The 24,794-nt window shown below is 35.2% G+C and overlaps 2 pseudogenes; one reads left to right on the forward strand and one right to left on the reverse strand.

Annotated features, from left to right (window-relative positions):
* Positions 1-8,560: 8,560 nt before the first annotated feature.
* Positions 8,561-9,458, reverse strand: LOC120193956 (annotated as a pseudogene).
* Positions 9,459-10,836: 1,378 nt separating this feature from the next.
* On the forward strand, positions 10,837-23,878 carry LOC120194468 (annotated as a pseudogene).
* The last annotated feature ends 916 nt before the right edge of the window (positions 23,879-24,794 follow it).

Below are 24,794 nucleotides of genomic sequence, written 5' to 3' on the forward strand. Positions count from 1 at the left end.
GGAACCATTTGTGAAAAGACACGTATCCTTAAAAGAGCGGTCGTGATTTGCCCATGTAGGTGTGGGTGTCTGTGTTATATGTGATATTTATCGAGTGTTTCGAAGTTTGGGAGGTTGCCCATCGGGGCCGACTCGGTCCCTTTCAGTCTTCTTTTGTTTTGTTTATTTCATTTTTATATCTTTCAGTGTTGCTGTTAGGACGGTAAAGAGATTTGTTATGATTGTGTGAATCCTGCAGTTTCATCATAAATCATAATATATTTGTATTTGTTAATTTATATATATATTTTGTACTCCTTGTCTTTTATACAAATTAAACAATCTAAAAATATAGTTTCTATACTCATGAAAATATTATATATAATTTAATAGGTTTTTTATTTATTTCTCAAAATATTTTGTAAGTAAAACTTCACGCCTACGAGTATCATTTTTATATATTTTTGTATACTTAATTTTTCTAGAAAAAATGTTTTTCAATATATTTTATAATGTTATCTTCAAAAAATGTAGACAACAATAATATAGAAGAACTCGACTCTCATTAGTGTTAAGTTCGTTCTCCATTAAAGAAAAAACTTAGTTCGGGAACTAATGTTGGAGTATAAATATTTTGGACCAATTGGGTAAAAACAACAAAAAATACTTATATTAAATATTGTTCAGTTTCTATTCAAACGTGATTTCTTTTTAATAAAATCAAATACTTATAATATTTATATTTTATTTTCCATAAATATCACTTTAATTAATATCGTTAATAATCACTTGACTTTTTTCAAATAATAATTTTAAATTTTATAGCTATTTGTTTTCAACATTCAAAAGGATCATACATCAATTTGTAAGATATTATTACCTCAAAATTATTAAAATTAATTAGGGATTAGTAAAATGATAAAAGGAATTTTTTTTCTTTTTTGGGTGAATTATGGGGGTGATTATATGGGAGTTGAGAACGAATTTTGTTTACTTCGGAAAATTTTTTCTATTAAATATCAGTATGTCCATTATTTGAAAAGTTATGATAACAAAGGTTTGGCCAAATTAATCACTTTGTTCTTTAAAGTAAACTACTTCAAACAAATTGGAGCATGGAGTTAATATGGAAATCATTAATTTAAAAGTAATTTTATAAAATGATAAAGATAAGTACGAACTAACTTATCTCAGTGGTTAAAAGAATCATTATTGTTCTTAGAGGTCATGAGTTTGAGTACCAGCGACTGCAGCATGGTGATTGAGCATTCATTGTCAATGATTGAGAGTATTTAGAACATATACTACTTTGTAATCACCTTAGCTTAATCAAAAGTGAGATTAACTCTTTGCTCTTTTTTTCCAGTGTATATTTTATTTTTTTTGTTAATCTCAACATTTTATTTATCTATCACAATGATCCTAAAAAAAGAATAAAACTAAAAGAATTGTACATAGTATTATTAGATCCTACCGCATAATAAAAATATATTTGCAATTTTGTTATAAGAATATTTCTATACCGTCTTATTTCAACAATTAACAACGAAAGGAACATATAGGCATACTAATTTAGTTAATCGGTTTCCGATGATAGGTGGCTATGCCACATTATATGTCATTAATGCTTTAACGATCCATTGATCGAAATGAATTTTTTTTAATAACGAAAGCGACTTTAATAAAACTTTTCCAATTTCTATGAGTTAAGTGAAAGTTTCCTAAAATTTCAGTGACATCAATGTATTTTACCCTAAAAACAAATAATTGAAATCGTGACTAACTGAAATAATAGGATAAACTACTCAAATGTTCACATAACTACGGGTTGTTTATATGTGACCATCATAGTTTTCAATTTTAACAATATGATATCATAATTATTTAATTGGTTTCAATGTAGTCACTTATCGTCACAAAACAAACGATAGTTGGTGTGGACCTCTAACTTGCCATTGGTCGATAACACCAGATATGCTACACCACTTGTTTCGTAACGATGTGACTACATTGAAACCACTTAAATAATCATATGATCATATTATTAAAATTAAAAGTATGATAATCAATACTAATCTAATAATTTTTTAAATAATCTGAGATAATTACACGGTAATATCTGTTCAAATATAACTCTCAACCTTTTAATATTAAATACTCACACCTCTAACAGTTATGATGCTCGAACTCGAGTCCTCTAATAATAATTATTTACCATGGAGACCACTTAATTTGTGTAACAATAATTTAATAATTAAATGATCGTTTAAGTAGTTTACCCAAATGGTCGTTTAAATACTTTACCCGATTTAATAATAGAATGGACCCACAAGGAAAGATGCATGTGATATATACTAAATAGTGATAAAGGCACTGAATCAATAAGCATGACAATGGTGGGACCCATATGTTTGGGTTTTTGGAGTTAAAGTCAACTTTACGTGATAGAAGACCATCCCGGGTCCCATCGCTTCCATGTGATCATGTCTCTTTGTCGGTAATTAACTCCTGCTTTTCTTTTATTTTTTAAAATATTATTTCAATAAAAGCTAAAGAAATTTAGATTTTTTTTTACTTTTCTTAGTAATTTTACCAATAATGTATTGACTTAATTTTAGATTTGGATTATACATTTTATAATTAAATATTTTTTTTACCAATAATGTATCACTTTTTAAAATATATTCAAATAATAGAATTGCTGTATAATTAAGAGGTTGTGATGAAAATGCATTCACTAAAACAAACTTAATGATATATAATAAAAAATATATAACCAATTCAATTGTCAACTTAATATTCTATTAAAAAAATCAACTTAATCTTTTATTGATTGATTTGCCCAAAACCCTATTAAATGATATTTATTGATTGAATATGCCGCTTAGATAAAATAATTATCTTTATTTATTTTATTTTGTATAAATTTTAAAATTATATTTTCTGTAAGAAGAGAGGATTATCTAGAGTTTATTTACGTAATTAGATGTTTCCCTGAAAACTTGAAAACATTGGGTTCTTTTAACTATATACTATAAGTGACATAGATAAATACAAATTTTAATTGTATTCAAATTTAACTAATGGAAAATCGCTTCCAAGAAAATATCTTATTAATAATAAAAATAGAAATTTTATAGTGTTTTAATATATTCTGTAAAGTATTTTTTTAATGTTTGATTATTTTTTGAAAATTTTAATTTAACTATTGATATTAATATTAATATTAAAATATTAAAATTTGTAATAAATAATAAAATATTATTAAAAATATTTTTCAATATTTGATAATTTTAAATATAATAATTTTTTAAAAGAAACATCTTTATTGTGCTGTGATTTCCTCTGGAATTAATGAAGGTAAAAAACTTTCAAAAGCTGATATGAGCTTAAAATCTACATGAGAGAAGGAGATAGCTAGAAAAGGATTTTAGAAGAGTTTTTAGGACCTTGAGCTATCTCATTTTGATCTGATTTTGACATCTTAAATGTATGATCCTTTCCACTATTGTTGTGGTGTGCAAAAGGTTGGAGAGTATTCTAGTGATAAGAGGAGAAGCAGCCTGGTGAAAGTTGAGCAGCTTCATTTTGGGTTCCAAACGTTAAGGCAATACATATTGAATTAAAGTGCTATTTGTGTTGCCAAAGTGATGCATTGTTGGTTGAATAAACATGTTGTTTTAAGTGTTATAAACAATTTGGATTCAATTGTGTCATTTGTTGTTTAACGTGTGTTTGTGCATTGTTGGTTGAATAAACATGTTGTTTTAAGTGTTATAAACAATTTGGATTCAATTGTGTCATTTGTTGTTTAACGTGTGTTTGGAATGTGCTATTTGATCCTAAGTAACTCCCATAAGATTTAGAAACGGGGGCTTAAATTGGAGTGTTTAGATGGGATTTAAAATGATTCTAAAGCTTGAAAGTGACTGATTCTAGGTTTTAATATCGATACTTGAAAAACAATATTGATACTATTTAATGTGTGAATCTCGGCAAAATGGCCCATAGTATCGATCATGTTTATGTTAGTATTGATACCAAGAGTTGAATATCGATAATGATGAATTTTATTGAAACTTTGAAGCCAAAAATGATAATGGTATTAAAGGGAAGTATCAATATCTAAGGGGCGAGTCTTGATACTCTATGAGGAAATCAATACCCACGTTAATAAATGAAGCATCGAGCCTAAAATCGATAGAAATGTTGAACCTAAGGAATATCTGTAAGTCAAGAGTCTAAGTAAATAAAATAACTAATTCCTAAAAAAGGTAATGATAAAATAATCAAACAAAAATCCTAATTTAAAAGGTTTATCACAAAAGATAAAAATGAATATTTAAGTATTGTAGTTCTGGTTGAATATGCTTTATCTTCTGGATAATTTATCTCAGTTAAAATCTAAATTAAATATTCAAGATAGTTTCGGTATTCTTCTATAAAAGGCTGACCGGAACGTCGAATATGCTAATTTTTGGACAAATTAATCCAGTGAAACCCTTGTCCAAATAAACCAAGAAAGAAAGAAATTAATATCTAAGCGACAAATGAGAAATAAATAATAGTAAAAATATACGATATTCAACACTTATTAATATCCAATGTTTTATATAGATGCTCCTTGCTTCAAAAGTCAATGTTTACCTCTCAAATTGGATTCAGGTTTAAGGGACGATTCATGGTAAGTGATTGAGCCTATAGGAGGCCCCCATATCTGATGTAAGTTAAGAACACCATCAAAAGGTGAAAAATTACCAAAATACCTTTAAGCACGTAAAATTATAAAAAAAAATCCTAAACACCTCGAAACGAAACGATAAAATTGAAATCGTGTAAGCCACCTTAAAACCTACTGTGAAACTATGTGAGAGCAGAATGATAATTTTTGAAGTCATAAATTTCTAATGAATAATAAGCCGTATTCGCTTGACCAAATAAGCGAGAGAAAGTGTTCTCACTCAATCGATTGTGAATCTATTGTGGTTGGCAGATACTATTGTGTGGCTTGAGAGATTTGATGTGGCTGTACATGTTAATCTGATGCTGTATAAAACTATACAATCTATTATTGAGAGGTTTGTGGAAATTATTACCGAGATTGTTTCCACCATCATATTTGATATTACGATCATATAACATGATAATTAAACATCATGTTCATTATTGTAGGGAGAAAGAATTCAACATCGTTTACTGGATAGAGAAAGTGCATTGATTTTTCATCATTGGACCATAAATTTATTTTATGCTAAATTATGCCTTGCTTTCAATACATCGCTCCATGTTATTAGTAGACAAGAAGAGGTAAGGGGATCATTTAATATTCTTAAGAGTTTGATTTGGAAAGCAAAGAGATGAAAGAAATCAACAAGATGACTTGAAATAAGGGATTGGTTCCTCCCTTCAATGCTTTCGCGATTCCCATTATCACAAATCTAATGAAACTGGAATAAATTTACGCAATCGTTGAAAAAATCTTATTCAATCTTATATATTGTCTTAAAAAACAATATACGTCTCTCTTTCCTCTTTTTCTTCTTACAATTGTATAATTTTATTGATCAATCCAATATTTTCTTTTTAATTTTGTTTAACCCGGCTGCAGCATCAGTTTTAATGCTGGTTGCCGCTCGCCAGATATTTTTTTTTAGGTTTTTTAAATAAGAATAATTATGTATTTGTGACATATTCTATGCTTTATGACACATTTATCTCTGCTTTGTAGCATGTTTTTTTTTGCCTTTAGTAGCTTACTATTTTTCCGTTGTTTTTGTTTATCTTTTTTTTTCAAGGTTGGATTTGACATTAGTACGACTGATCAAAATTATACTTATTTGTATCATGATGATCTTCCCTGCTTTGGACCCTCGGATTGATTTGGATATGCATTTTGCGTTCATGGATAGTTTTCTCACGTCGCTTGACTCTGATTTGCGATTTTGTCGATGGTCTTTCAGTAGCTTCATCTCCTTTTGTGGTTTGTTTACCTATGCAATCTTTGTATCTTTATTTTATTCGAGTTTTATGGTTATGTTTTTTACATTTTCCTTCTTTGGTTCTTATGTGATCTAGGTGACTAGTTTTTGTCTCAGTGATAATAGAAAAATATCATAATTATATTTAAGGTTTACGGTTATGCTTGTAATCTTCATTGTAATTTGGATTTTTATTTTAATAAAATTAGCGAATTTCTATATAAAAAAACATGTGCTTAGTATAAATAACATAATTTGTTATCATACCGAATGTTGATGAAATAAGTATTAAAATAGCTTATATATATTGTTTAGCATACCATTTCAAATTTTACATCAGCAATTTTTTCATCAACAAATAAGGTGCTTTTTGTTTTGAAAAAAGCACAATTTTTGAAATTGATTAATATAGTTATATTATCATTTAACATCTTTATAATAGTTGATTGTAGATATTATTATAAATATACCATATTATAAATTTAGTTATTAATCTAACATTAAAATTTTCAATCAAAACCCATGACAGGTGTTGGTATCAATTTCTTCAATTGAACAGACACAACAGCATCCCCCACTGTTTCTAATTCATCAACTACGACGTGTGAACCGGAATTTATTCCTTACTCTTTTCAACTGTAAAAAGTAATTTTGTCCCCCCCCACCCAAAAAGAAAAACTTCTAGAAAAATTTTCATATTTCTTTTTCTTTAACAAATTAAATCCGATCGGTTCCTCCTGTACGTAGTTTCTCATCTTATTTTGTTTCTTAGCCCAAGTGACTCGTCTTTTTCTTTAACAAATTAAAATCCGATCGGTTCCTCCTGTACGTAGTTTTCTCATCTTATTTTTGTTTCTTAGCCATGAAGTGAACTCGGAAGGTGTTTATAAAATATAAGCAATAAGTCATTTTCCGATATTTCGGGATTAATTTTGATTTATAGCTCAACTTAGAAAGAAGATGGATTCATTCAGCAGATTACGTTAATTTCTGGGAATCAAATCGATTCTCTAATTAGCAACCACAACTGTTGACTAATTTCTTAATTATCAATTCTCAGCATGGTGCATAGAAAATGGAGTAATTTAACACTAATTAATGGCTTTAACTAACCAAAATCCTCCCCTAAGATACTTTGTCGTAGATAATGATATCTTAAGGAAGCAAGACAAAGTTTAGATGTATATAAAAATATTCATAAATATTTAATATATATTCTCACTGCAATTTGCCGGAAATGAAGTGAAAAATTTTAGGTTTGTTGGTTGATTTTAGAATTCCTAGTGAAGAGGGGATGTAGAGTAGATTCTCTATAAGGAATATCTAAGCTGAAGATTACAGTTGACGCTAATCGATAATCATGCACATTCTCAATATAAATTTCCTTATGTATATACACAGTAAGGAGAGAGATTATAAATGTGAAAAAGAATACCGATATTCTTGCCTATGTCTTGATTACTATAGAAGCTTATTTTATTATTCAATAAATTCCAAAGAATATAAAATACTTTTATCATAATATTTATAAAATATTTAAAAAATAACAACAATTCTTAATTATGTAATTCGAAAGCAATCTCAAACACCAAATAACAGTTTCAGATTCATGATGAGGAAGCAATCATGATTCCTATCGATTAGGGGTTCTAATTATCCCAGATACACTTTGCCTTTAGACATCAAGTAATAACCTAAGAAAAGTAGTTTCAAGTACTTTAATTAATACCTAAGAAATATTGTCTCTCCTTAATTAATCAAAATGACTTATAACCACCATTAGCATTAATTTTAACAAAGTAGTATCAAAGAAACTTTGGTCAAGTAATTCTTCAACTAGGTTGCAACCCTCGGTCTCCCTTCAAATCTGTCATTTTCATGATCCTCAGTCTCTTACATGAGTCGATAAACATCTTGTAAATTATTAGTTATAATTTATTAACTAAAAAATTTATTTTTTCTAATATATATATGTTTCTCTAATTTTGCATTATGTGGACATGTATTTACCAAAAATAAAACTTGAATGATAAATATGGCCTTATATCTGTACTTACTCAAGCAGATATTATTATTTTTCCATAAATTAAAAAAACAACAACATCGAATTAGTTAAACCTAATTCATTCTAAACTTTGCTAATAGTATGATTAGATCTAAGGAATTTGTTATGGTTAGCAATGTTTTCTCTCTAATAATTTCGGGGCCTGACCGGGTTCATCATTTAGGGCAGATATGGAAGTCAAAACCGACATCATCATATGGATTTCGCTGGTGTCGGTAAATATTGGTCCAATCTCGTTGAACCCAATTAGTACGGTGCAAATGTACATAGATTATTGATCTCTAGAAATTTACAATTTAATATTCTATATATGAAGGACCTAAAATAATTCGACTGTTTTTTCTTTTTTGAAGTCACAACCGTCCTATTCTAAGGTAGCTTTCATCCTTGCCTGCAAGTTCAAACTACGGGACACAAGGTGTGATATATTACGGTGACGAGCATGAGTGTAAAGAAAAGAAGTTTGCGATAAATAGAGTGTGATCATGTATTAAAGTTTTGAAATTCAAATCAATTTAATTCGTGATTAACTAGTTTGTGAAAATAAAACGCTAGATGGAGGGGAAAAAAAAGACTTACTCCCAGGGAACAACATCTCCTGCTAACATCCAGTCTACATCGTTGTCTTCATATATGGACACCAACTCACAGCTGTCAGCATCCCTTAAAGCCTCGCCTGTTATCGTTCATATACCGAAACTAATTAATCCCTTTTTTCTCAATACGAAACAACAAAAGATTACTGCGTCTCAAACATGTTGAACTGGTTGGTAGGTTTTGCACTGTGAAAATAACTTCATGATGCGGGAAAAAAAACCCTCACCAAATAGCTTCTCCAATGCAGTGGCAAGATCGGAGTAGCCTTTGTGCAATGCTAGATCGATTTTGCGAAGGAAAGGAGCACCATCCATGCTAACTTTGACGTAAAACTTTGATGTTTAGACTTTAGACCCCTCTTTATCGCCGAAGCTGTTCTATTTCCGATACGAACATACCGGCGGCCACCCCACGACTTGACTCTTCCCATTTTCATCCTCCTCTGAAATCTCCGAGAACACCCTTTTCTTCTCATTTTTTCCGATCTCACCACCTCCGGAGAGACCCAACCGCAGCTCCGTGATTTCGAACCCCAGACCTTCCTTTGCCATTTTTTTTGGTGTGTTTCACGATGAAAGCTCGGGACTTGTTTAAGTTTCTACCACTTGTGGTTTTGAAGACGATATATTGGTTTATTATAGCACATAAGAAATGGGAAATGAAAGCGTAGTTTTTATGCAAAGATAGGGAAATAGTGTGAGCAATTACAGGTCAACTTAATATGGTTTAGTGGTCGGTCACATGAGAGGCAAAATTGGGAAACTTTACCGGCACCATAAGTTGGACATGGGGACATGATCCTAAGGGCTGTCTAATTTCATGGGTGTTATTCGATTTGGTGGAATTCATCCTGGCCATTTGATTTCGTGATTTTGGAACTGGTCCATGTGATATCATCATGCATGTCCCCATGTCTAATTTCCGCAATAATTATGGAAGACCCCCCCCCCCCAAAACACACCATGCTATGGGGCAACTATGTTATTTGTTGCAAACATGCCTGTATACTTGGTTAGCCATGTATTGTAATGTTTCCCACCATGCATAGCCGGCAATTTCATTCTTTTATTCACTAATGACATCGGCAATCTGGAATACTGGCCACTTTAGTGAGACTTTGAAATTAAGTAAAAACTTAAAATGTCTCATCCTTGTAAAAAAACATAGATCATTATATAAGAAAAAGGCATGCGTATACATATTTACTAATGATATGCTATCAATAATAATTTTTATATAATTTAGTTTTACCTTCTATAACTTACCTACTTAGCGGTTAAGATTCTTATTTTATATTGGGACTATATGTTTGATGTATTGATGATCCAATTAATAAAAAAGAATTTAAAAGTTACGTTAAATGTATTTTATTGTATAAATTATGATATTTTAAAATCAAATTCATTTTTAAAATTGAAGTACTCAAAAATAATTTAACGATAATCAACAACTCTATATTTCAATTTGTTATTTTTTTTATCATAATGTGGATTTTAAATCTATAACATACAATCCTATATCAAATACAAGATTTTACAACAGTTTTGAAGTGTCAACAACACAAAACAATGTGATATCATCAAGATTTGCTCTAATGAATCATGATAAACATGAATAATTCAATATCTAATTTGATGCCATTGGGGTGCATAATGAGTAAAATAAGGATACTTGAGATAATGATCAATGCATTTTGCAGAGAAAACAGAAGTTCCAATTTCCCACCATTAATTATAGACATGATCATCGTGAAGAATTATAACAAGCATACATGCCGTCATCTTCACATTTGATCGATATTTGTTATTTGGTATGCATGCATGCATAGACATGATCATCGTGAAGAATTATAACAAGCATACATGCCGTCATCGTTCACATTTGATCGATATTTGTTTATATAGTGGAACTTGAGCCAACTAATGTAACATCATGTTTGAAAATATAGAATTTAACTTTGATCTTTTTGAAAGTAGCCTCAACCACGTAAAGTAAGCGTGGTGGAAGCATTTATGGATCTAAAAATTAAAAAATGGGTCCAAAATTTTAAAAATAATTCTTAAAAAATAATGGGTATACAATTTTTTTCCCTTAACCCATTAAGTTAAATTTCCCTACAAAGGCTTTGTGCATAGGCCCTGGGTATACAATTTTTTTCCCTAACCCATTAAGTTAAATTTCCCTACAAAGGCTTTGTGCATAGGCCCTGGGTGGAAGATGCAGGGACAGGGGTATTCAAGTAGGACCTGATGTGAAGTTTGTCCGGCAGAGTAAACTCCAATGTACAAATCTTGGGTCCAGATTAACAAAAAATACCTTAATTAATTTTCTTGACCAAAAACGTTTAGAGATTCTAGACAACACAAATTGCTGAGAAAGAATCTGCAGCCTCCACTATGCTGTTCTTAGTATCGATGGAGGTGGAGTTAGGGGGATTATTCTGCAACTATCTTGCCTTCATAGAATCTCAGCTTCAGGTACGTATCTGGAACTTTTTCATTCTTGAAAAATGACGATTCTTTGCATATAAATATATATTTAATGATTGATCAATTGCATTAATTTAAAGAAACTAGATGGGAGAAGAAGCTAGTGTTAGTGTATGTAAATGCATGGCATATAAGTTCACTGATGTGCATGATGGTTGTGCAGCTGAGGTTTGATTCACTGCAGCTGATCAGTTGAAGTAGTTAATTTGTTGTGCAGTTAGTTACTTCATCTGTTATAGATAGTACTAGCTATAAATAATCTCCTTGAGAGTTGTAATACACATGCTTGAAAATAAGGAATTTCAGAAGTTTGTTTCTTCATTTGTTTTCTCTGTTTACATAGATTAGACATCTAATGCTAATCTTACATGGTATCAGTCGCCAAAACGGTCCTGCAGTTTCTGTTTTGCTTTTCTGGAGGTTCTTGAAGGTTCTTGCTTTTATTTGAAGATGGTGGACTTGCAACAAGCTGGTGTTCAGTCTCCGGTGAATACACAGTTACTTCAACGTCATATGGTTCTTAGTTCTGTCCAGTGTTCAACATTACCCAAACAGGATGTAATAAGTTACCGAGTCAACATACTTCTTTGGAAGCATCAGGTGACCCTTATAATAATGGCTATGGATTTGGCTTACATCTCTGGTGATAGTCCTGCTCCATCTCAGTTTGTTACAAATGAGTCTGGGCAACTTGAGGAAAATCCAGTTTATCCTGTGCATAGGCAACAAGACAAGTTGCTTGCTTCGTGGTTGTTGACAACGGTTAGCATGGAGGTTTTGCCACATCTTACGGGGCTCACATCCTCTCACACAAATCTGGAATGCAGTTTCAAGATTGTTTGGAGTTCGTTCTAGTGCCAAGATTCTTCTCAGACACAATTTGCACTCTCAGAGGAAAGCTGGCTGACTATAAGTGATTATTTAGCCAAGATCAAGACAATCTGTGATTTGTTGAAGCTGCAGGTTGTGTTGTACCTGAACAAGAACAAGTAAGTGTGATTCTTGCTGGATTGTCAATGGAATTCGAGTCCATTATTGCTATAGCATTCTTGATGTAGTGTCACTGGATAGCCTCACTGAAAAGATCAAGACAATCTGTGATTTGTTGAATGCTGCAGGTGTGTTGTACCTGAACAAGAACAAGTAAGTGTGATTCTTGCTGGATTGTCAATGGAATTCGAGTCCATTATTGCTATAGCATCTCTTGATGTAGTGTCACTGGATAGCCTCACTGAAATGCTCCTGGATTGTGAGGCTAGGCAAAAAGCCTTTTTAAGCGATGGTATTGCTGCAAATATGGTTGTTCAACCAAAAGAAGAAAGTGGGTCGAAGTCTCTATCTGTCACTGAAACAGATGCTATAGAAAAGGAAAATTATCCCATGGAAGTCAACAGGGAAATCAACAGGGAGGCTATCGTGGTCGAGGTCGAGGAAGGTTCAATAATTCAAATCGACCACAGTGCCAGTTGTGTGGAAAGTTTGGGCACATTGTTCAACATTGTTATCGTCGTTTGATCGAGATTTCACTGGAGTTGTCAATGAAGACCAGTCTGCGAGCAGTGGAAAGAAACCGTCTGAACAGTTGTTCTTGTGAATGGACATGCGATAATCACATGATGAGTTCTCCAGTCTTCTACCATATCCATCCAGCTCTATGCAGGCTCATCCTACAACAACAGAAAGACAAGAATCATTTGTTAATACTGCACCTACAACCTTTTCCACTATGCCTAGTATGACAGCTACTCATAGTGTTCCAAAACACTCTAATGCTTTGTGGTATCCCGACACGGGTGCCACTCATCACGTATCAAATGATCTTGTTCCGTTCAACTCAGGTATAGCATACAAAGGTAACAACACTCTTTTAATGGGAAATGGTGAGGAATTAAAATTGATCATGTGGTCAAAGGCTTTATGTATTCTAGTCTTTACCTTGATGTTACGAATATGCTACATGTCCCACACATTAAGAAGAAGTTGCTGTCAGTATCTCAATTCACTCGTGATAACAATGTATTTTGAGTTTCACCCTTTTGGGGCTTGGTGAATGATGCACACTCAGACCATTTGTTGAGAGGGAAGCTCACCTGTGAGAAGACTGTCAAAGGTGTTATGAAAATGTGTAATGTTTCTTCTAGTGAAAACAAATTGAACAATGTTTGTTCTGCGTGTTTACAAGGCAAGGCTCACAAGCTGTCTTTTTGTAATTCGTTGACTGAATACAAAGGAATTTTTCAGCTGATTGTGTCAGATGTATGGGGACCTGCACCTGTAGTTTCGACTGAGGGTTACACATTAGTATCGTTTATTGATGTGTTCAGCAGACATACCTGGTGTATCTGATTAGAAAGAATCTGAAGTCAGTCAATGCTTTCTCAACCTTGTTAAATAGATGAGGTTCAGTTTGGGAAGAAAATCAAAGCGTTGCAGAGTGATGTGGAGGTGAATATCAAGCCCTGAAGGGTTGGTTTTTACCAATGGTGTACAACATCGTATCTCCTGTCCCAGCACGTCAGAGCAGAATGGGAAGGCTGAACGAAAACAACGCCACATTGTTGAGATGGGACTAGCCATGTTGGCTCAAGCGTCACTGCCAATAAAGTTCTGGAGTCATGCTTTTACTATGGCAGTGTATATCATAAACAGGCTACCATCTGAGATCATTTCAGGTAAGACCCCGTTTGAGGTTCTCTACCAGAAAACTCCTGACTACTCTGGTATGAAAGTGTTTGGGGTGCTTGCTTTCCTTTCTTGAGACCGTTTAATCATAAATTGGATTTCGGTCGAGACAATGTGTGTTTCTTGGGCCCAGCACCTCACATCATGGATACAAATGTCTAGAAAGTGATGGTAGAGTCTTTGTCTCGACATGTGAGGTTGACGAGCAAATATTTCCCTTTGATGAGAATCAACGTGTGTGCAAGTGCCATGAACAAGAAGTTATCATGACTGGACAGCTACCTATAGTTTATAATAAGTGTGGAGCCACACCGCTTGGAAATCATAATAATTTTGGGGTAGGTGCTCATAATTCAGTCAAAATGTTGGGGCCATGCCGTTTGGAAGGGTGGATGCACATGGTGATGCTCTTGGCGTGGTGCCCACCCATTTTGAGGTTTCAACAAACATTCAAGAATCCAATAATGGTAGTTCACATGGCGTTGTCCAAGGAGAAGGTAGTGGTGCGGCAAATAATAGTGGAAATGGGATTAATCATTATACGCTTAAGTCCAATGCACATGGGGTCCAAGGGAATTCTCGTGGTAGTGCAGCAAATTTAAACAATGATAATGTGCCTAGAATAAACAATGGTGCGCATGGGCTCCAAGGAGATTCTCGTGATGCGTATGGGGTCCAAGGGAACTCTCGTGGTGCGACAATTGTATATTATAGGAGGAGTAGTGCGCCTAAAATAAATAATGGAGGTTGTGTTGGCAATGCACATGGGGTCCAAGGAAATGGTGCAGCAATTGTATACAATAAGAGGAGTGGTGCGCATGACATGGTTCCCACGAATGTTCAAGAGCTCAATAATGATGCCACTCATGTGCGTGAATCTCCTCCTGGCATGGTGCCCACCCGTTTTGACACTTCAACAAGCGCACATGGAAACCATGATGGCGCATATAAATTGAGGGCCACACATGAGTTAAATCCCACTCATATTGAAGGCGTGGTGCCCACCCGTTTTGACAATTCAACAAGCGCACATGGAAATTATGATGGCGCACATGAATTGGGGGGCACACATGAGTTAAATCCCACTCATATTGAAGGCGCACGTGAATCAAGGAAGAATGCCACTCATGTTGAAGGCACATGTGAATTAAATAATAATGGCACTCATGTTGGAGAGTTAAATACGCATGGTGCACATAATTCAAACATTTTTGAATTGGTGAATGCACATGGTGATGGGGTCACGCCGAATGTTGAAAGTGGTGGTGGATCACATGGCAACCAAGGTGAACATGAAGTCCAAGAAGAAAATCTCGATAATGGTAATTCTGGGAGTAGTTATCGTGCACATGGGGTCCATGAAGAGAATCACGATGCTAGCAATTGTGACAGTTCACGTGGAGTTCAAGGAAAAAATGGTACAGCAGAGATGTGCGTTGAAGTTCAACGAAATGTGGAGAGTGGTGTGCCACAAGCAGTTTCCAATGCTCATCCCATGATGACCAAGAGTAGGCATGGAATCTGGAAATCGAAAGTCTATAATGTTGCAAGTTCAGATAGAGAGCCAGCAAATATCGTAGAGGCTTTGATGAGTCCTCTTTGGAAAGAAGCTGCACAAGCAGAGTATGAAGCACTGGTAAGGAATGGCACGTGGACTTTAGTTCCTCTTCCTAGAGATAGGAAGGCAGTGAACTGTAAATGGATTTTTCGAATAAAGCGAAATGCTGATGGCTCAGTTTCAAGGTACAAATCACGCTTGGTGGCGAAAGGTTTTCTCCAAAAACCAGGGATTGATTTTGATGAAGTCTTCAGCCCGGTGGTTAAGCCTGCAACGATCAGGGTAATCATTTCCTTGGCGTTGTCACGAGGGTGGAAGCTGAGACAGATCGATGTCAACAATGCTTTCTTGAATGGGCTGCTCACTGAAGAGGTGTACATGACTCAACCACCTGGGTATGAGCAAGGCAATGGTGAGCTGGTATGTAAGCTACACAAGGCGATTTATGGACTGAAACAAGCACCGAGGGCCTGGTTTGAGCGACTAAAGGCATACCTGGAATCTGAAAGTTTTTGCCTAGCCAAGTCGGATGCCTCTCTTTATGTTCGAAAGACCTCGGATAGCTTGGTGTACTTACTGGTGTACGTTGATGATATCATCGTAACAGGGGATAAAGAGGTGGTTGTTCAAAGTGTTATAAACAACCTGAATGCTCAGTTTTTGTTGAAGGATCTTGGACCATTGAGCTTTTCTTAGGAGTTGAAGTTAGTTATGAAGGTTGCGATGTTGTTTTGAGTCAACAAAAGTACATTCATGATCTTTTACAGAAACATGGTTTTGGTGGAGTAAAGAGCCTTCCCACTCCCATGGTCTCAAATGTCAAGCTGTCAGCCAAGGAAGGAACACCGCTTGAAGATGTTGCACAGTACAGAAGCATAGTTGGTGCTCTACAATACATTGTAATCACCGGCCTGATGTGGCGTTGCTGTGAATAGAGTGTGTCAATTCATGCAAGCCCCACTGGATGTTCATTTTCAGGCAGTCAAGCGAATACTTCATTACCTACAAGGCACTGTTGATTTTGGACTACGGTTTACACCCTCCTCGAGAATGGCTTTAATTGGCTTTGTAGATGCAAATTGGGGTTTGGATGTTGATGATAGACGGTCAACAACTTCAGGATTCTGCATATATTTTTGTGGGAATTTGGTCTCGTGGAGCTCTAGAAAGTAACAGGTTGTTGCACGTTCAACTGCTGAGGCTGAATACCGAAGTGTGGCTTGTGCAGCTGCTGAGATGGTATGGCTTCAATCCTTGTTGGGGGAATTGCATGTAGTTTCACTTGGCAAGGCTACGTTGTGGTGTGATAATACAAGTGCGGTCGTTGTATGTGCTAATCCTGTACTGCATTCAAAGTTCAAACATGTTGAGCTGGACTTGTTTTTTGTTCGAGAAATGGTGGCCATGGGACAACTACAAGTGCATGAAGTGCCTGCAGTCGAGCAGGTTGCTGATGTGCTAACCAAGCCTTTATCAGCACCTTTGTTTTTCAAACACAGACAATGGTTGCTGGTGATGCAGCTCAAGAGCAGATCAGTTTGAGTTTGAAGAAGGTTTGAAGTTGAAGATTGCAAGGGGAATGTTAGTGTATGTAAATGCATGGCATATAAGTTCACTGATGTGCATGATGGTTGTGCAGCTGAGGTTTGATTCACTGCAGCTGATCAATTAAAGTAGTTAATTTGTTGTGCAGTTAGTTACTTCATCTGTTATAGCTATAGTACTAGCTATAAATAATCTCCTTGAGAGTTGTAATACACATGCTTGAAAATAATGAATTTCAGAAGTTTTGTTTCTCTCATTTGTTTTCCTCTGTTTACATAGATTAGACATCTAATGTTAATCTTTACAGCTAGACTAGTAGATTACTTCGATGTCATTGCGGGGACTAGTACCGGTGGGCTCGTGACCGTCATGTTAAATGCTCCGAGCCCCGGTGAGGCCACTCGTCCTCTTTTTGCTGCCAAAGATATCAATGATTTCTATCTTCAACACTGCCCCAAAATCTTCCCCCAAAACAGGTAATGACCTCCTTTTGTAGTTTTAATTCAAAAGCCAAAACAAACTCTAAATTATATACCAGCTACATGTTTGCACCGGCTGCAAATTTGGTGAAATCTCTAACCGGTCCGAAATACGACGGAGAATATATGCACAACATCGTGAGGGAAACGCTGGGAGAAACCAGAATGGACCAGACATTGACGAACGTTGTCGTCCCAACATTCGACATCAAACAACTCCAACGGAGAATCTTCTCATCATACGTAGTTTTCATTTAGATACCTCAAGATTCTTTTCATTACACTTTGCCCTGTATTTGATGTAAAGATGCATCATTTGCGCAGGTTAAGAAGGATCGTTCCCAGAATGCTTTGCTCTCTGATATATGCATCGGGACTTCAGCTGCTACTGTTGGAAATAAAACGCTCACACAAGCAACTTTTATTGAAGCTCAAAGAAATATTACAAGAACACTCTCACTCAAAAACAAGAACTACAACTCACTCTTATAAGACTTTGCTTCTTCACTCACTTAGAAGCTATTGATTTTTCTTGATGCTTAAACTAAAATGGGGAGGGGTATTTATACTACTCAAGAACTATCCTACGCCTTACAAATAAATTATTCCAAACAATCATACACCACACAAATAAACTAATTCAAACCATTTGAAAATAAGACATACCTAACTTTCACCTAACTAAATTGATGTAAGCAATGACATCATTAATTAAATGATGTAAGCAATGACATCTTTAATTAAATGATGTAAGTAATGACATCAATTTAGTTTGGGTTTGGGTTTAGGCTCCCATAATGGATCAAGTTTATGATCCAACACCCTCCCTTAAACTTGATCTCGTGACCCCTAGTAGGTTCCTTAATCTTAAGAAGTCTTCGCTGGTCAGTGGCTTGGTAAAAATATCAGCAACTTGATCTTGTGACTTCACATATTCAACTTCCACATCTTTTCTTGCAACACACTCCCTTATATAGTGGTAGCGAATATCAATGTGCTTGCTTCGATCATGGAATACTGGATTCTTCGCTAAGGAAATGGCTGACTTGTTGTCGACACAAACCTTGGTAGGCTCTTCTTGTATCAAACCAATCTCCTTCAATAGATTTCTAAGCCAAATTGCATGACAAACACATGAGGTAGCAGCAACATATTCCGCTTCACAAGTGGACAATGTGACAATCGGTTGTTTCTTTGACATCCATGTGAATGCAATATATCCCATGAAAAATACGAATCCAGTAGTGCTCCTTCGATTATCTATGTCTCCACCCCAATCACTGTCGCTATATCCAACAAGCTTGTAATCATTAGAAACTGAATAGAACAAGCCAAAGTCAATTGTACCTTTCAGATAGCGAAGAATTCTCTTTGCAGCTTTAAAATGGGTGGTTGTTGGGGATTCCATGTAGCGACTAACCAATCCAACTGCGTGAAGAATATCGGGTCTCGTGCAAGTTAGATAGCGTAGACTTCCTACCAAACTTTTGAAGAATGTTGGATCTACACTTTCGCCTTCTTCATGTTTGGTCATCTTGATCCCGTATTCTGCCGGTGTGCTTATTGGCTTACAGTTCTCCATCTTGAACTTCTTCAGTATCTCCTTTGCATAGCTTTCCTGTGAAATGAAAATTCCATCATTTTGTTGCTTAACTTCAATGTCAAGGTAGTACGCCATGAGCCCCATGTCTGTCATCTCGAATTCTTTCATCATCACATCCTTGAATTCATTAAACATGCTTGGGTTGCTTCCAGTGAAGATCAAATCGTCCACGTAGAGGCACACGATCAAAATATCTTCATCTTTGATCTTGATATATAGAGCATGCTCATAGGGACATTTGTTGAAACCATTCTCTTGGAAGTACTTGTCGATTCGGCTATTCCATGCCCTTGGTGCTTGTTTTAGCCCGTAAAGAGCCTTCTTCAATTTCAACACCTTGTCTTCGTGCCCTTTGACTTCGTAGCCTGATGGTTGTTGAATGTAGACTTCCTCTTCAAGAACTCCATTTAGGAAGGCAGACTTTACATACATCTGTTGTATCTTCCACTTGTTTTGAGCTGCCAAAGAAATGATTAATCTAATAGTCTCCAATCGAGCAACAGGAGCAAATACCTCATCATAGTCAATTCCAGGCTTTTGACTATAGCCTTTAGCAACTAGCCTCGCCTTGTGCCTTTCAATCTCTCATTTGGCATTTTGCTTTGTTTTGTACACCCATTTGACACCTATCGCCTTATGTCCCTTGGGAAGTGAGATAAGTTCCCATGTGTCATTCTTCTCGATGGCCTTGATTTCTTCGTCCATCGCATCTCTCCACTTCTTTTCTTGTATTGCTTCTTGAAAGCTCACTGGTTCACAATCGGCAAACAGACAAAATAATGTAAGATTATCTTGTCGTTCAGTTACCTCATAGAGATCTCTAAGGCTTCTTGTACGTTGTACAACTCTTTCACTTTGACTCCCACTTGACGATGACGAAGGTGATGAGTCTCCTTGAGTGGTTGATGTTGGTGAAGTGGGTGGAGTTTCAAGCTCTCTTGTTGAGGTTCACCTAGTTGTTCCCTCATTGTCTGCTCATCTTCTTCAAACTGAGGAAAGAAATTAAAGTCGTCTATGTGAGAGTTAAAATCCCATTCTCCTTCTTCGTTGAAGATCACATCTCGACTAATCACAATCTTCTTTTTGTCTGGATTGTACAGCTTGTAGCCTTTTGAATTAGCATCATAGCCGATGAAGATAAAACTCTCACTTTTATCATCAAGTTTCGTTCTTCTCTCGTCCGGTACGTGAACATGGGCTATACTTCCAAAGATTCTCAAGTGAGAAATGCCAGGCTTTCTTCCACTCCATGCCTCTTGTGGTGTCTTTCCCTATACACTTCTTGTTGGAGATCGGTTTGACAAGTAGACTGCACACGCTACTGCTTCCACCCAAAATTCCTTGGGTAGTTTCTTGCTTTTGAGCATGCTTCGTGCCATGTCGAGGATTGTTCTGTTCTTTCTTTCTGCCACACCATTTTGCTGGGGGGATCTAGGAACTTTCATTGGTCGACGAATTCCATTTGCTTCACAAAACTCTTGAAACTCCCTGGAAGTAAATTCTCCACCTCGGTCGGATCTCATGGCTTTGATCTTTCTACCACTTTCTCTCTCCACTGCTGCTTTAAACTTCTTGAAGACTTCAAAAACTTCTGACTTCTGTTTCAAGAAATATACCAAGGTTTTTCTTGAAAAATCATCAATGAAAAGAAGAAAATAGTTACTGTTACCAAGAGAGCTTGGCTTGATCGGTCCACACACATCGGTATGGATGAGCTCGAGTGGCTTCTTGGCTCTTGTCTCCGACTCCTTTGGAAAACTTTTCCTGAATTGTTTCCCGACTAGACACCCTTCACAAAGTTGGTCAGGATGGTTGATGCAAGGTAGTCCCTTCACCATCTCCTTCTTAGATAGTAGCTCTAGACCTCCAAAATTGAGATGCCCGAATCGAAGATGCCAAAGCCATGATGAATCTTTGTAGCAAGCTTTCAGGCACTTTGCAACATCATTTTGAATGTTGATCAAGAACATTCTATTCTTTGACATCGGCACTTTAGCAATGAAGTTATTCTTATCATCTTTTATAGAAAGGTTATAATTATTCATATGAATATCATAACCTTTCTCTACCAGTTGCCCTAAACTTAAGATATTACTTTTCATATTGGGCACATAGTAGACATTTGAAATAAATTGATGTCTCCCATCTTTCAAACGGATAAGAATGTTACCTCTCCCTTTCACTGCTATTGTGGAATCATCTCCAAACGAAACATTTCCGCTTATTGACTCGTCTAGCTCCACGAACATGTCTTTCCTTCCACACATGTGATTGCTTGCACCACTGTCAAGATACCAGGAATTTGCTTGGACACCATCAGTTTCCTTTCGTGCTAGAAGAAGAGTTTCTTTGCCCTCTATCTTTTCCTCCATGTAGTTGGCCTTCTCCTCAATTTTGTTGTTGGGAGCTCTACATTCTGAAGCATAATGCCCAAACTTCTTACAATTATAACATCGAACTTGATATTTGTCATGCCTTGAGTTCGGATTGATTCTTCCACGACCTCGTGTTGAGCTTTCTCCTTTCTCATAGTTGTTATTGGAATTGTTTTTGTTATTGTAATTCCAACCTCGTCCACGACCTCGACTTCCACCTCGTCCATGGCCTCTACCTCTTCCTTGGCCACGTTGGTTTCTATCAGTGCGTTGGCTTTCATGCATATCCTTGAGTTGCAGCTTGAGGAGTTGCTCAGTAAACTCATGCTTATTCTTATGCTTCTCTTCGTATGCTTGCAATGATCCTTGGAGTTGCTCGATCGTCATTTCTTCCAAGTCTTTAGTTTCTTCAATCGTCACGACGATGTGCTCAAATTTGGGATCCAACGAACGGAGTATCTTCTCTATTATCCTCACATCTTCTAACTTTTCACCATTTCTTTTTAATTGATTAGAAATAGCTACTACTCTTGAGAAATAATATAAAATAGACTCGGATGCTTTCATGTGTAAGGATTCGAATTCACCTCTTAATGTTTGGAGACGAACCTTCTTCACTTGTTCGAATCCTTTGTAAGAGGTTTGCAGCTTCTCCCACGCTTCCTTGCTAGAGCTTGCACTCGAAATCTTTTCAAAACCATCATCATCTAATGCTTGATAGATGAGGTAGAGTAGCAAAAACATCATCTGCAATCTCATTATAGCCTTTCTCTATGATATCCCACACATCTTGTGATCCAAGAAGTGCATTCATTTTGATACTCCAATTGTCGTAGTTGTTGTTGTTGAGTGTCGGAACTTGGAATGGTGCCATACCATTTGCCATATCTCTCAATATAATGACTTGATTTTCTGACAGCAGTCTTCCGGCGGTGCGTGGCGGTGCGTCACTCAGATTGAGAAAAATTCTGACGGCGTCGGATTCCTCTCGTCGAGACCTTCGATCTTTCCAACCTGCTCTGATACCACTTTGTTGGAAATAAAACGCTCACACAAGCAACTTTTATTGAAGCTCAAAGAAATATTACAAGAACACTCTCACTCAAAAACAAGAACTACAACTCACTCTTATAAGACTTTGCTTCTTCACTCACTTAGAAGCTATTGATTTTTCTTGATGCTTAAACTAAAATGGGGAGGGGTATTTATACTACTCAAGAACTATCCTACGCCTTACAAATAAATTATTCCAAACAATCATACACCACACAAATAAATTAATTCAAAACCATTTGAAAATAAGACATACCTAACTTTCACCTAACTAAATTGATGTAAGCAATGACATCATTAATTAAATGATGTAAGCAATGACATCTTTAATTAAATGATGTAAGTAATGACATCAATTTAGTTTGGGTTTGGGTTTAGGCTCCCATAATGGATCAAGTTTATGATCCAACAGCTACAACATACCTTCCGGCACATCAGCTTAAAACCAGAGATTCAACCGGCGGAGTCAAAGAATTCCATCTCATAGATGGGGGAGTTGCGGAAAATAATTCCGTACGTATATATATAATTTTTAACGTAATGATGTTAGTAATATGTATATGTGTGTTTTAATGGATTCTTATAGACTTTAGTAGCCATGAACGAAGTAGCAAAAGCCATCAGCAGCGAAGGTGGCGATTTGGACTATGCTCGTGTATGGGTCTTATCATTGGGAACAGGTTCACAGAAATGGGAAGAAAAGTACGAAGCTGACAAAGCGGCAAAATGGGGTGTGTTGGGATGGTTAAACCCTGATGATTCGACTCCATTGATGGATGTGTTCATGCAAGCTAGCACTGACATGGTGGACTTCCATCTCGCTACTGTTTTCCAATTGCTTCATTGTGAAGACCGTTATCTCCGTATTCAGGCAATTTTTTATCAATCATAAATCAAAAGATATTATATCTTAAACTCAACTACATCAGACCAAATATTCTTATATGATTCATCGAATTAAAACTCATTCAACATTAGTATATATTAAACCTATATTTTTCTTATATATATATATATATATATATATATATGAAAGAAAAAGGAAAATACTGCAGGATGATACACTATCTGATATATATATATATATATATATATGAAAGAAAAAGGAAAATACTGCAGGATGATACACTATCTGGGGCGGTGGCATCAGTAGATATTTCTTCAAAAGAAAATCTTGAGGATCTTATAATGCTTGGGGAAGAATTGTTGAAAAAACCAGTCTCCAAGGTGAGTTTAGAGACTGGAAAATTTGAGCCTGCTAATCAGGGTACAAATGAAGGGGCTCTCATAAGGTGTATATATATAAGTATTAAATACGAATATCTTAGATTTTTTCGTTCTTCATAGGATGACATCTCATATATATGAATTACTTCTGTTTGTGAATTTACAGATTAGCTGAAGTGCTTTCCAAGGAGAAGCGACTTCGTGGGATTAGATCATCGCATGAAAATTTCAAAGAAGAAGATGCATGATTATTTCGATCGAAACTTGGGATAATATATTTTAAATAATAAAATAAAAGTATTCAAATTTATCTCAAGTTTACATGCATATATCTATGTAATTAAATAATTTATCTAATAATCTCTTTATTAAATCCTTATATAGTTTAAAACCGTATATAATAGTATAAACTAGCTTTATTATCTGTTCAATGCACAATATTATTGCATTTGATATATATATATATATATATATATATAATATATATATATATATATATATATATAAGTGTTATTAAGAATGGGTTTATATATCGTGAATGGAACTAAAGATTATTGTACATAAACAGAGACATAATCAAATATTAACTAAAATTAAAGTGAAGTCTTTTGCTCTCCCTCTATATAAGAAAATTACATAAAATGTAACAGCATAAAACATATAAATGTATATATAAACTAAACTTAAGTGTGATAATATAATTTTTTAATTGTATAGTTAAAAATCCTGTTTTTATAATTAAACCGAAGAATATACAAAAAATCTATCACTATTCCCAATCATTTTTTCTTGGCTCCCATCTATCCGGTTCGTATGGTCTAAGGATAGAGGAAGAATCTATACAAATTTCTCTAAAAAATAAAAAGAGAAAGAGAAGACCAAATCAAGTTTAATCTCTTATACCTAGTTTGAGAATTAAAGATTTGGGATGAAACTACTAAGAATTAATCACAGCTCCCACTTGAGGAATAACTATCATAAAGCCATTTCTAGGAAAACCTGATGGAGGGACGCTCAGCTTCTAAGGCACTACACAAGTTTTTCTGCATGAGTCACTGGAGCAGGCATTGAGCGCACTTTGTGGAAAAATTTGATCTGCATTGCGATAAGTTCAAAAATTTGATCAACAATACCTTGTATAAAAGCATTTCACCATGCTCACAA

The sequence above is a fragment of the Hibiscus syriacus genome, unplaced genomic scaffold (genome assembly GCF_006381635.1).
Source record: "Hibiscus syriacus cultivar Baekdansim isolate YM2019G1 unplaced genomic scaffold, ASM638163v2 tig00116997_pilon, whole genome shotgun sequence".
NCBI classification, from domain to species: domain Eukaryota; kingdom Viridiplantae; phylum Streptophyta; class Magnoliopsida; order Malvales; family Malvaceae; genus Hibiscus; species Hibiscus syriacus.